The 13,574-nt window shown below is 47.2% G+C and overlaps 1 protein-coding gene across 2 annotated transcripts in view; it reads left to right on the top strand.

The window, feature by feature from the left end:
• LOC308179890 (uncharacterized protein) overlaps positions 1-13,574 on the top strand; it is a 140,500-nt gene that overhangs the window by 48,926 nt on the left and 78,000 nt on the right. The gene's annotated exons all lie outside the window — the stretch shown is intronic.

Here is a 13,574-nt window from a genome sequence, read left to right as displayed (position 1 = left end):
TTGGTACAGAGCCCTTTGTTCTGCTCCTGTAGGTTTAATTTGCTGCCATTTTCTTAATGATGTGGAAGCTGAGTGAGGAAGGCTTAGGATAGGATCCACTTCTGTACCTAGATCCACTTTAAAGCCCCTGCACTGCCTGAATGCTTGCACTTAAGCCAGTGGACAGACTTTTGTTGTCCCCTCAGGGCTTTCAGGCAGCAGCGAAGGCAGATCACGGTGAGCAAGAGGAGCACTGTGGCTTTCATTTGTTCCTGTGACAGCTTTCATTACTTTCCTATAGTGTTCCTCACTGCTGCATGCAGCCAAGCAGTGCTGGGCTCTGGAGAAGATCCCATCCACTGCTTGCTGGATGAGTAGAGAACTGTTGTGCTCGCTGGCTGGGCAGAAGGGATGGGAGAAAGTAGATTTTCCCAGCCCAGAGGCAGAAGGCTCCTTGTTGAAGATGAATGATCAGCTTCCAAGTTATTCGTGGGATTTTAAATTCATGGTAGTTTGTGCTTTTCTTTTTCAAACACGAAGGCCCTGAATTTCTTAGGAATATACCTAAGTAGTGTGGTCTATGTTGCTTTTTCTCTTCTAAAGTTTGATTTTATTTTTAAAGAAATGTGAAATGATAACGTATTATGTGTGCATGCAAAATTATACTATCAGAGCAGTGAAGGAGTGAACAGAGATGTAGATGAGTGGAGAGACATCTTAGACCACCAGAAGAGACTTTGCTGGTAGGAAAGCTCAAGCAACTGGGAGCACATCTCTGAACAGCTCCTGCTTTGTCACTCAAAATCAAATTCCTGTAAATTTGCCAGATCACATAGGACTTGATTCAAAGGCTCCCACTGGCTGAGTCTCAGTCTCCCATATGAGCACACGGTGCTTTTTGACTACCAATGTGACACTTGTTAAAAAGGTCCCTATACAGAAAAAGGTAAAGGCCAAATAACGAGCCATGTTAAATAGCTAATTTTTTTTTAAATCATCTCAGCATCTGGATAGAGAGGTTTTTTGAATGCCAAGTCTGTCAGCCAAATAATTAGCAGTAAATTATTTGATCTTCTCTTACCACTGGGTGGTGCAGAAGCAGGATATGGTTCAGATGCCTTTTGCCTGCTGTCAGCACAGGTCGGGTTTCACCTGCTGAGAATAACATGGATAATAGACCAGGACAGCTGTGGAATAACAGGAGCAGGAGGGCTCTTACCTATCCCTCAGGATGCATCCTCCCAGCATCCCCAGCCCTGTCGGTGGTCCCACTTGATGCTGAAGGCATGTTTGTTCCCTTGGAGGTGAAGGAGCTCATTAAAACTGGCTCTCGTGGTGGAGGAAGGCAGTGCCAGCCTCTGCAGCATGCTGTCCTGCTGGCATCAGAAGGGCTGGCACTGGCTCCTGCTTTTCCTCTGGCCCAGCTGCACCGATCGCAGTGGGCTGGGGCATGGTGCTGGAGGAAGGAGCAGGACGGAACAGCCACTGTCAGATTTTGGGTGCCCAAGGGCAGCCTGGTGCTGTCCCCTGCAGTTTATCCCCAGGTCTGCTGGGGGTCTGACATGTAGAAGGTAAGGGTACAGCATCTCCTGGTGTTGCTTGCTTGTCTCCCTTTTTTTTTTTCTTTATGTTAAGGGCAGGATATGCCCTAGGCTTTACTTGCGAGGTCGGACTTGCCCACCCCCTTGCCATCAGCAGACCGTGTCCCTGCACGTGGAGCAATGCAGGAGCCTGAGCGTGGCTGAGCCTCGGTAGTAAGACGAGAGGATCCCACTTGGTGCTGCCCTGTGAAGTCCTGCCCCTCAATTTGGGTCACCTCCTGTGGAGGGGAATTTCCAGTCTTAAGCACAATCAATAAAGACCTTTAAATTTCTGCAAAGCAGACAGGCTCCAAAACGTAGGCTGCTTCAGTCCATTCTGTCCCTGCAGTTCGGGGAGAAGGGACAGAGAGATGCAAAACGCAGAGTTTGTTCCATTTGGGCGCTCAGAGGCCAGAATTCCTGAGTGCGAATTGTGCCCAAGTGCTTTGGATGGCTGCTGCTTCTGGAAGTAAATGATACTGAGCCACTAAATTCTTTCAAATCTCTCTTCAGCGTGACATCAGCGCTGGCACTAGGATGTCTGTGTTTTGTTTCCTCCACTGCTCTCTGCTTTTTCACTCTGCTTTTTGCAGTCCAAAAACTGCTACTATTGCTGCTGATTGGATTAAAACAAAATGCAGTCCCACTGGAGACGTATGGTCATTTAGGGGAAAAAAAAATCTGGAATAAACTTGACTGCTCATGGGAGATGAAAGTGCAGAACCAAGAAACCTCTCCAGTGTGGGTGTGACATGGGCGCAAGTTTCCCCCCTCTCGCTGCTGTGCCAACCCTCCTCCTCCTCATGCTCTCCAGGGATTTCGGTCCTTCCTCTGTCTTGGATAGAAAGAGAAATTAAAAAGGCTGTTGACTCCATAAGGAAGAAAGATGTCCATTAGGGAGAAAGTTTAATCTACCAAAGTCTTCTGAAAAGGCCTGTAGTGAATGCCAAGGTAATGTTTCCATAAAACTTGATGTTCCAGGATGACTGCTAGCTTAAAAATTGGCGATGCTGATACTCCATTCTTTCAGGGGCAGATTCAGATTCCTTTCTTGCCTGATGTGTATCAGCTTAGTTACTCGACATCTGTCTACCTCATTTGTTCTCATCGCTGTAGTAGTGCCACCAGCCAAAGTATTTGATTTCTGTCTCTAGGTGCCAAGCCTTGAAATGGTCATTTTCTCTTGGGCCTCAGAAATGATGGGACCTCAATGCTTTCCTCATCCCACGATCCTGGGATCTGCCAGTCCCTGCTGGCAGCGGAGGATTTCATCTCTGGTACTTCCAGCCTGGCGCTGTCAGTGGCTATTGTGGGCCCAGTGCGGTGTGAGCCTGCGAAGCCAAGAGCACATTTCTGAAAATGTAGCAGGCATTTTTGCTTGAACTCCAGCCCTGAGGAACAGGGGGGGACAAGGGAGGAGCTGGGTGTGTAGTTCGGCAAGCAGCTGTCCTTGTTTTCAAAATGCTTTGAGGGGGAATGAAAAGAAAACCTTCATAGAGATGCGAGCTGCCCCTGGCATGGCTGGGAGACAAAGCACACGCTTCTGGTGCGCCCGTGTGAGCAGAGCAGGCACCCTGCCGGTCCTGCCAGCTGGTAATAATGGGCCAGTATCTAAGTAGCCTCAGATCCAACATTGTTATCTAATAAGTAATTTAGAAGCGCTTATTTTAAGTCTCTCCCACCCATACACGCCTGCTGTTTCTCTGTAATAGCTTTTTTAATTTATGATGTATTGAATGACGTGGGGATAGTCACAGAAACCACTAGTAGTGGAGAAAGGGGGGAAAAAATGATTTTTCTCCCTCTGTGTGCTGTCTCCTGCTTTCCCCATCTCCCTCTTGTTGAAAATGGGCAGCATTCATTCCACATTTGACCAAGCTGGGGCTCTGCAAGAGGTCTCTGTGTGCTGCAGAACATGGGCAAGGGCTCAAGCCAGCAGGAGGCTCAGTCCTGCAGGGGCTGATCCAAAGCCTACTGAGGCAGCAGGATGCTCTGCACTGTCTGCAGTGCCCTTTGAATTGGTCTCCTGTGTACTGTACTTCAAATAACAGTGTTTTGCTCTAGGGCCCCAGTGCATTGAGCTGCAGAGCTATATCAAGGTCTTTTATTGTGGCTGGGTCCAGCAAGGTGCAGTTTCCTGTGGGATAACCACATACCATACAACGCCAATTACACTGATTTCCCGTTGCTGTCAGGTACTGACTAATGGCATTCAGACTCCACTAGTTAGAGAGGGTGCACGCTCTTCCTGCTAGACTGGGTTTCAGAACCGGCCAAGTTTCTGTAACTCCTGTGCTATCTACGAGATTATGAACCAAACTGAAGGATGCCACGTGTTGATGCCCTGACTCCCATGCAATGCAGGTCTATCCCAGTGCTTTGTGGTAATGATCTCCTATAGTCTAGCCCCTTCGAAAAGTCAGGTCCCTCCCAGGATGGAGAGGAGGCAAGTGGTGCACCTACAACATGGTCTGTAGGAGGACGTGGACATTGAGGTCTCCTGCTTGAGGATGGGATGGGATCTCACCCGCATGACTCTGGCTGTTTAACAGACTGAGCTTCTGGACCATGTCAGATATGAGCAATCTTCACGTCTGTTTGCATATTCCTGTAATTGTAGGTGTAGCAAAGGACTTGCAAATGATGCTTTCCTCACCCTTTGCATTCAGAGCCTGGCCCTTGTTCTCTGCTTGCTCTGTGCTATGCGTTGAGCTGGGTTTGCCTGTTATAATGGCACTTCTGGCGTATTGCTGCCATTGAGGATTTTTCAGTGTAGTGGTTGTAGGAAATCATAGAAATTCACTGTAGTACAGTTTAGCTTTCTGTTATAGGAATGATAAGGGACAAATTGTTCCTCCCTGCAGGGGTTTTAGGTGCTGTTGTTGCAAGGCTCTTGTATTCCCTCTGCTTTGCGCAGCTGCTTTGGCACCTTGCAGCAGGAGATGCTTGGAGGCTGCGGGGGCAGTGCTAAGCAGATGTGATATGCATTTCTGTGGTTGTGAAAGTCTTAGAAAAAGTCTTAGAAAATTCCTTGGATGAACATCTGTATGAGTGGCTTTTGATTGTCTCATTGTAACCCCTTACCCAAAGCTTATACTTGCTCCTGCCAGGACTGAAAGACGGCTCTGTTATCTTTGCTGCTGATCCACCGGGAATGTTAACAAAGCTGCCTTGGAGCTGGCTAGGAGGAATGCGATGCTTTTGCTCGTGTGCCTGGCCAAATGTGTGCACTGAACTCCACACACTGACTCTGTCATACAAAAGGATGATGCAGTAGCTCTCCTACTCCCTTTCACAGTGATAGGACCATGTGCACGTACCCTCTGATATGCATCCTCTCTCCTACGTTGTTATTCTGCTGTCTGTAGATGATTTCCAGTTCCCTCATCAGTAGTCAGCATGAATCCCTTCCACCCTGCGCCGTGCAGGCGCTGCACAGCCCCCAGGGAGAGCTACAAATTCACAAGAAGCACATAAATAAATAAAACGGTGTCAGAGGAGCCTCCACAAGAGTACCGCCTTGGCTGGTGCCAGAACAATCCTGTTCTGCATCCCCTGCCAAACTTTGGTCCAAAGAAACATCTGCCATTTAACTCAGCTGGGGTATATTTTTCTTTCATTTAAAAGAGCGCCCTCATAAACATCACTTCAGCTTCCGGGAGGCACGCCAAGGATAACTCCGCATTGTTCTGCTCCTGGGTGAGTGGCAGCACGCTGAGCAGTCTTCACATTTCAGCTCGCCTCCCAGGAGGGCAGGTTTTTCCCTAAGCTCGCCCATTCCTGCGGCAAGGAGGTGCTAAATCCAATCTCCTGGTGCTGCAGCTGTTTTGCACCACGCTGAGTAGATGGCTTCAGGGCCTTGGGCACAGCTCTCAGGTCTCCCTGCTTGTACCCCAACGTTTCTTACTCCATGTCCCAACCAACTTGGCAGCTCCTCTCTCTTCTTGAGAATTATTTATCTCAGAAATAGAGGAGGCACAGAACTGTGTGTTAGTTTATGCTAAAGAGAAGGTCCAAAAAGTATACAGCAAGCTGTACTGTTGTTTCATGTGTTGATCTCAAAGGACTTCAGTAAGGAAAGTAAATATAAGCTTTTCTTTATGGACAGGAATGTGGTGGTCCTTGTTCAATGGTCCTTGTTTGAGGTCCAGACCTGGGATGGGACCTCAGCTACCCTGCAGGAGAGGCAGAGGGGATGTCCCCACACACTGTCCCTCCTGTTAGGAGCTGAGCAGTTTGAGATGTATTTTCTTCTGGAGGAGTTTGCTAACCCATAGGAGATGGATATACACAGCCCTTTCACATCCCTGCCTGGCAAACTCAGATATCCAAAACAGAAGAAATCCTTTCCTCTGTGCACACCTTCTCATCTCCCTGTCTCACAGCTGTGCATTTAGGACTGCTGTGGGCTGATGTTTCCAGCTCCTCCCCTGAAGAAGCACTTTTATAAAGTTTGCTGAACTGTGGCACGTGTGGGGAAGCCCTGAGTGGCAGTTTCTCAGCCTTTCAACACTGATTTTCAGGTGTAGCTTGTAGGCTTGGATTGGTTGCGGGTGGCTACAGAGGGTGGCGGAGCAGCACTGGGCAGTGCCATGGATGCTTCGTGCTCCCGAAGCTGAAAATTCAACTTGTGTCTCTTAGGAGAAACAACTGCATTTAACTAACACCAGGGTCATCTGACAGCAGCCTGCTTTCCTTAGCCGAGATATGCAGATAATTTTCCGAAGTAGGAAAGATAGACAAAGGTTGAGGCAAATTAGGGAACAACAAAGGAAGGGCAACTTTGATAAGAGAATCTTAAACAGAAAAAATGAGTGGCTGGCATGGGTTTGCATGAAAATTCTGTGTTGAAGACCCTTTAACTAGAATTTACTGAAGTTCAGCCAACTGTTTGCAGCACATCCCCGTTGTTTTTCTCAGTTCTGTGGGAAAGGTAGAGGAACCACCTCCTGTCCCTAGGAATGGTATTTTGTTTTGCTGTGGGGACATAGACTAGGCCTTTCCTTTGCACCACCAAGGCTTTGGTTTCCTTTTTTTTTCTTTTTTTTTTTTTTTTTCCCCTTCAATCTGAGAAAAATCCTGAAGCAGTTATTGGTGATTCTCAGCACATCCAATATCTTCAGGAACTCCACACTCTGTTATCAAAGGCTCTGGGCTTCTCTTTTCAGTTAAGTATTTTAATAGTATAGTTCCTGTAGAATAGGAAAAATAAAATTTTAGCTCTGCAGGGGCTGAGTATAGCTTCTGCATACGTTAGTTAAACTTTTTCCTTTAGCTTTACCTTGCATGGAAGCTGCATGGATGGGGTGGGATGGGATGGGATGGGGCTGTGGAGCCCTCTCCCAGCTGGGCATACCCCTTACCTCCCAGGCAAGGGCAACCACAAAGAGCAAGTGCACTGGGGTCAGTGTGGGCGCTGACTGTCCAAAATCCTATGCCTGGTCCTGCTGTGTGGTGCTTTGGTGCCTGTTGTTTTTTCTTAGAGGTTATTTAGCTCCTAAGTCCATCCATTGATCAGGGATAAATGCATAAATGGAAGCCCGTCTCTTGCCGTGGTGCAGAAGTGTGGCAGCATTAGGGTTTGCTTCAGGGCATGTTCTGTCATAGGCTGGCCCAAGGACAGGTCATTTTCAGACATAAGTTTCAAATCAAGAATTTTCAGACAGTAGGTAATGAATCAAGCCCCAGCAGCTTACAAAAATGTTTTCTTCTTGAATTAGCTAAATTAAAGTGTAATCAGTCCTCCAGATAGCACTGATTAATGAGGGTTTGCTAAATGGGAACTGCTCTTACTATTTTTGGTCCATCAAAAAGAGCTGGGGACACGACAATGCTTAAACGAAGCCAGATGGCCAAAGCTGCTCTGTTGAAATCCAGCCATGAAGGAGAAGGCTGGAACAGCACAGGCTGACATAAGAGAAGGGAGCTGTACCATTTTCTGATGCTCCAAGGATTGGAAATTCCACCTTGTGTTATGTTATTTTGTATTGTCTCTAATGTGACTTTTGGGTAGACCTCAGATCGAATACTGCAAGTCCTAGTAAAGGAATTTGTCATTCACAAAATCATTTGCTATTTGCTGTCTTGAACTTCAGTCGTCCACATCAATAACAATCATGTTTATCAGAGTCCAAACTTTTTTTAGCATAAACCTGTACAACAGCCTTGGCTCCAGTGGAAATCAACCTGTTTGTATTTTTTAGAGGCTTTAGAGATTTTTTCTCCTGGTAAGTTTGCACACAATAAGAGATTCATAACTGACTTGGTACCAACTTTAAAACATAGTTCTTCCAGAGATCCCGGCATGGGCTGTGATATATCTCTGTCAGCTCCGGGGGCTCCCTGGGTGGCCTGGCCCACAACTTTCCTTTGTCCACGGCCGCCTGCACATTTCAGCCAACACCAGGTAGGACCCACCAGCTGCTGCTGACTCCCATGCAAGTTTTGTCTGAGTATTTTTGGCAGTATGCAGGACAAGGATGAAATCCACAAAACTCTTTTCCTCCCTTGCCTTCAGTGGAATTGCTTCTCTCATTTTGAAGCCAGGTCTCCAAAGCTGCTTGGCTGGAGTGGTCTCCTGGTGCCTCTCTGGTTCCCCAGAGAGGTTTTCCTGGGGACTGCTGGGGCTTGCAGCACTTCTCTCCCCAGTATGGTTGTCCTCGGTACTGAGCCCTGTCCTCCCTCTGGGAACAGAACTGAAATTTGCCTCCAAAGATATCACGGAGTGCTAGTGAGTCACCGGCTCGCATCAACATTTTGGATGCAGCCATTCTGTTTGTGTAATGCTTGCAGTTAATGAATTAATGGTGTTATACTCTCTTTCAAGCAATGAACTATAAACTAAACAAGTAATCAGCAGGAGGTTGGCTGGGTGCATTTCCCTTAGCGTTTCAAATAAATGCAAACATGGGAAAAGCTGGAGCTGCACCACTGCTATCCACATGTACTCAGATTCGTGCATCGGGGTCAGTAACTGAAAGCAATCAAAGCTCCTTGCAAAGGAAAGCCTGGGTAGGAGGTGACTGCTGCTTCAGTTCCCAAAGCTTGTGGGTACCTGCTGCCGCTCTGCTGCAGAAGAAACCTCTCTGCTCATTTTTCCTTTTGTGGCACAGCGATGAAGAGTTGGGAATCCTTGTAATGTTTCATCTTCAGTTTTACAGGGCTCAAAGAAATGCCCTACTGATGCTGCCACTGGCGTTTGCCTTTCTTTTCCATCAAGATTAATTTATTCTGGGGTTCTGTCCGTCGGTGGGTGCGCCACTTGTGCTGCCTTTGGCACATCTGCAAAACCAGGTCTGGGATGGTTTGTGGCTGGAGCTGCCGCTGGTGCCAGAGAGTTAACTCTCTCCCAGGAGTTACAGACTGGCCGTGTGACACGAGTCTTGCCTGAACCAGCCAGGCTGCTTGGTAGTCAGAAGTGCTGTGATAAATCCTGTCCTGTGCTGCCCTGTGCTAGTGGAAGAAATTTTTTTCTGTCATCGAGGCAGCTTCTTTCACTGATTTTGTATATATTTGCTGTTATTGTATTATTTGATCATATTTCTAGACAGCTTTAAACCAGTCACAGCAGCTACTTGATGTGTAATTAAATCTAATGGCAGTTAAAATTCTGAATGCTTGAGTGTTTTGCTCTTTGAAACTAAATTTATGAGATTTGCACTTCCTCTTGTGGCAAAAACATGAGCTCTGCTGGCAGACAGATGGATTTCCAGATGATAAACATTCAGACTGGATTTAGCAGCAAGCCTTCAGCTCACATATAAAACTCTTACTTTTTTTGCCTGCTGGATTCCCTGCTCTCTGACTGTGGTGCTGGGGTGTCTGTTCCTGGGAACAAACAGTGCAGCTCCTGCATTTAACCAGCTGCTGCAGGTCGGTCCCAAAGCTGCATGGGGAGACTTGCAGAAGGTCTGCTGGTGAGGCTCTCGCACACAGTGGGTCAGTGTGCTTGTCCTGTAGTATTTTGCATCAGTGGCTGCTTGAAGTACGGGCTGAATGAGGCGAAGTAGCTTTGGTGATAGCGTGTGACAGCCTGATGGACTGCAGAACGTGAGAGGTGATAAACTGAGGGAAATGTCTCAATTGTGAACGAGAAGTGGCTGGAGTGGGCTGAACCATTTTTGCTCTTGGTGCCTTTCTGCACAGCTGGCGTGTTTGCTTGTTGCATTGCTGCTGAGCATGCAGCTGGTGACTAATTACAGCTCCAAGGTCTCTTCGCTAACGAGTAATGAGTTAGTGAAGAGCCCATCGCTGGATGTGTGAAACTAAGATTACATTTCCTCCTATGCGTTTCTTTGTTAATATCAGCAATGGATTTATCTGCTGCTCGCCACCCACTCAACCAAGTATGATTTTTTTCTGCAATGTTTGCAGTTGGCTCTCAGCTTTACTACACTGGAAAATCTAGAATCAGCAACAAATTTCCTGCTTTTATTTTACGTCCCCTTTTGCAGCCTGCTTTCAAATATACCTCTCTGTTCTTGCAGAATGATGCGTTCCATGCTATTACACCATCTCCTCAATTATCTTGATTCCACCATGTTTCTGATACGCCCAAATCAGCACCCTTAACTGCAAACCAGGTGTACCAGAGCAGAAGCAGGACTTACAGCTCAGGTGTTGAATTTAGAGATGCAAAAGCGATCAGAATTGTTTAGAGGTGAGACTTTCTCCAGGATGTGACAGCTCACGCAGGAAGGAGATGGCACAGCTCCATACACCACCCCTCACAATTTGGCTACCTGCTGAACCTGTGAGATAGAGCTGGAAAGCTCCTCCCGTGCATATCTTAACCCAGGCAGACCTTGCACATTTTGCGGTTTAAATGAAACAAAATATGGGTGTCCATTTATCTCTCAGGTGCCCGGGTGTAGGAGCAGCTGGGAAGGAGGGATTGTGCCCTCCTCTGCACATAGGAATTGGGCAGAGGGTGGGTGCTGCAGTGCTCCCTGCCTTGGGCACCCACTGTGTCCCAGGAGGATTGGGACAGACGGATGCAGGGCACTGTGAGCTGTCCTCTGAGCAGTGCTACTGGAGCCCTGGGATGTTTTGTAAGAATCCTGTGGTTTGAACAAAACAGAGAGAAGGCATTCTAAAAATCAAATGTAAGCAAACAGGAGTAAAACTTCCTCCTGAAGCGAGAAATTGTGCTGTTTTGCCTCCTAAAGGCTAAAATGAGACAATTCAGTATTTGAAAGGAATATATAAAAAAAAGATTCTTCAATTTCTGGGCAGATTTGCAAATACTTTGAGTAAACACAAACGTCATCGTTTTGTGGCAAAGGCACTGTCCAGCTGAAAACCTTGCCTGGCCCCAGCTGTGCTTTGTGCCTGTTTCAGCCACCAGAGTGGGTACCAACCTTTCCCAGCCTGCAGGACTGCAGAAGGGGCTGGCTTCTGTGTCCTGGTCCTTCTGGATACTCTGCTCTGCTCTATTGGTAACTTAATTTTTTTTTTTTAGTCTCAGGTTGTTGCTAAAATGCTCTCTAGCTTAAGCTAGCCCCCCCCATCCCCCCTCCCAAAAAAAAAAAAAGTTTTGCATTTTGACTTCTGGTGTCTGGAGTCAAGCTGGTGCCATCCAGCCTGTGGGGCACCGAATGCCCTGGAGAATGGGGGATTTCAGACATCAGGATGATGAATTCGCTCCTGTTCTCACCCAGTGGAGAAGAAACAGGGAGCAAATATTAGGATGCAGGTGTAGGGGGTCAGCAGGCACACAGCTATGTGTGCACACATATTCCTGTGATCTGTTTATGCAAACCCAGTGGCAAAAATTAGCTCTCAGATGTGTGACTGATAATTGTTTTCTGCAAGGAGGAATAATTGATTTATGGCTATAATTAACAAGGAATTCATCTGCGTCTCAGAGGAGGCAGTTCCTCCTTTGGACTTCACAGGCTCACCCATTTATATGCAGAGGCTGGTTTTAGGAGCAGGACAGCTGTCTGATGTTTGGTGTCTGAGTGTGGCTGATGCCCCTAAGTTAGCTGGGGACATGGAGCTGAGGCACAAGCTGCTTGTGAATGGCTCAGAGCCTTGCTTTTACCTGCAGACTTGGAATAATATCCCTTATAGTTGCCTGCGCTGGGTGGTGATGGATGTTTTGGGAACAAAAATGTTGTTTTTGCATCAGAATTGGTAACATAAGCATGGGAAGTGCAAGGCATGTTGCTTCCTGGGATTGCATGACGCATGGGGGGAAACAAGTACTGGGCTGATATCCAAAGGAAAAGGACTGACGGGGTATACGGGACCAAAAGGCTAAAAAGCTATAAAAAAAACAGTAAGGAGGTTGCAAAAGATAGGAAAAACAAAGGGAGGAATTAAAGGTTAATAACACTTGTATGAAACTAGGAACAAATGTCTGATAGCCTGTGAATCTATAGTACTCAGCCAGTGAGGAACCAGGGGGATAGAGTGAGAGTTAGGAAACTGTGTAGAGGATGTGAAAGTTGAGATGCCTGCCTTTGCAATCGTGAATAAAACATTACTTCATTGAGGTCCCTGCCTGAGCCTGCGTTATTGGCTAGTGAGTGTTTCACAGATGTGAATGTTGGAAGGTGGGGAAAAAAGAAAAAAAAAAGAGAAAATAAGAACATAAAAGCCAGCCTAGGGTGGAAATTGAAAGGCTCAAATGAAACATCTCATCTTTCAAAGAGGAGCAAGTATTGATGGAAAGTCACCTGCAGTCGTTCCCTCACTTGCGGGTGTCATCGTTTCTCTTGCCTTTATTGTGCTGATTTGACAAACACGCTGACAGCCCCTGCGGAGAGCGCAGCGATGGCTGCAATCGAGAGCCGAGGATGGGTAGCCTCTGGGGAGGCAGAGAGCCCCGGCCTCCTCCCTGGGCATGGGAGAACCTCTGGCATGGTCCCACTCCCCCTGTTTTTAGGCTGTTTGTTGCACATATTTGCAGCGGCAGGCTTGTTGCAGGTATTTTCTCTGAGACGCGCTGGTTGTGGAGGGCTTGGGGAAGTTACCGGAGCAGTCCTGCTGGGGACAGGGGGCTTTGGCTGACCAGCTCTGGTGACAGATCCGCTCCCGTGTCTTTTGGTCACTCTTTGGTACTGTCCTCGTTGGTGTGTAAAGCCTGGATGAGCTGAGATATTTCCAAATGCCCTCCCATTTTGACTCTAATCTTAGAAAAGATGGACTCTGCTTTCTAAGGGCTCAACCCACAGTAGCTTTCCTTCACAGTGAGGGGAGCTGCTGGTGCTGAGCTTGGCTTGAGCTATTCCTGAGCAAGAAGCAGTTAAAACTGCAATCTCATAAAGAAAGAAAAGAAAAAAGGCCAAAATTTACATTGTCTTATGATAAAGACCTAACTACGTAAGTTACCATGTTAATTGCCCTAAAGAGGAATAGATTGTTAAAAACTAAATTCAATTCCCGTATAAGCAAATTCAGCTTGCTGCACACTGGGGGATTGCACTGCAGTTCTGAATTTGCTCCTGAGCATCAGTCTGTGACCGGCTCCATGGCTTGGGTAGAGTTGTGCTGGCACTGCATCCTTGTATCCTTGCTAACGAGGTAACAGGGCTAATGCAAGCAGAGGACTCCTGCGCGGATGTTGGCAGCGCCCCAGGGAAGGGACTTTCAGACTTGCTGGAGAAGCGCCAAGCATCAGGGAGGGGATATTTAGCCTAATGATGCTTTATCATCAGTGAAAGCCAGGACAGGCAAAGTGTTCTCGGTGCAGGCAGGGCTGCGTTCACATTTTGTAGCAGTAAAGCAAAATCATCTCCTGTGAACAGAACAAGAGATCTCGGTGATTGGGAACTTTTGCTTTTATAATTGAGTGTATTAGAGACTTCTGCTAGCACAGCTCTGCCAACCGGAGCTCACGTCTCCTCACCCACTCCTCTCCCTCTAGTCCTTTCTCCTGGGACTCAGGGATGGAGGTCTGGTCCCTCTGGCTGTGTTTGCTGATGGATGCCCTGGGAACAACAAAAGTGGAGGTTCCCAATCCTTCCTGGGAGGAGGGAAGAGGGCAGATAGTGAAGCAAAGGAAACTGG

Source organism: Anser brachyrhynchus (assembly GCF_964034855.1).
Source record: "Anser brachyrhynchus genome assembly, chromosome: 18".
Taxonomy (NCBI): Eukaryota; Metazoa; Chordata; class Aves; order Anseriformes; family Anatidae; genus Anser; species Anser brachyrhynchus.
Note: the sequence above shows the minus strand (reverse complement) of the source record. Positions and strands in the feature narration are given on the sequence as shown.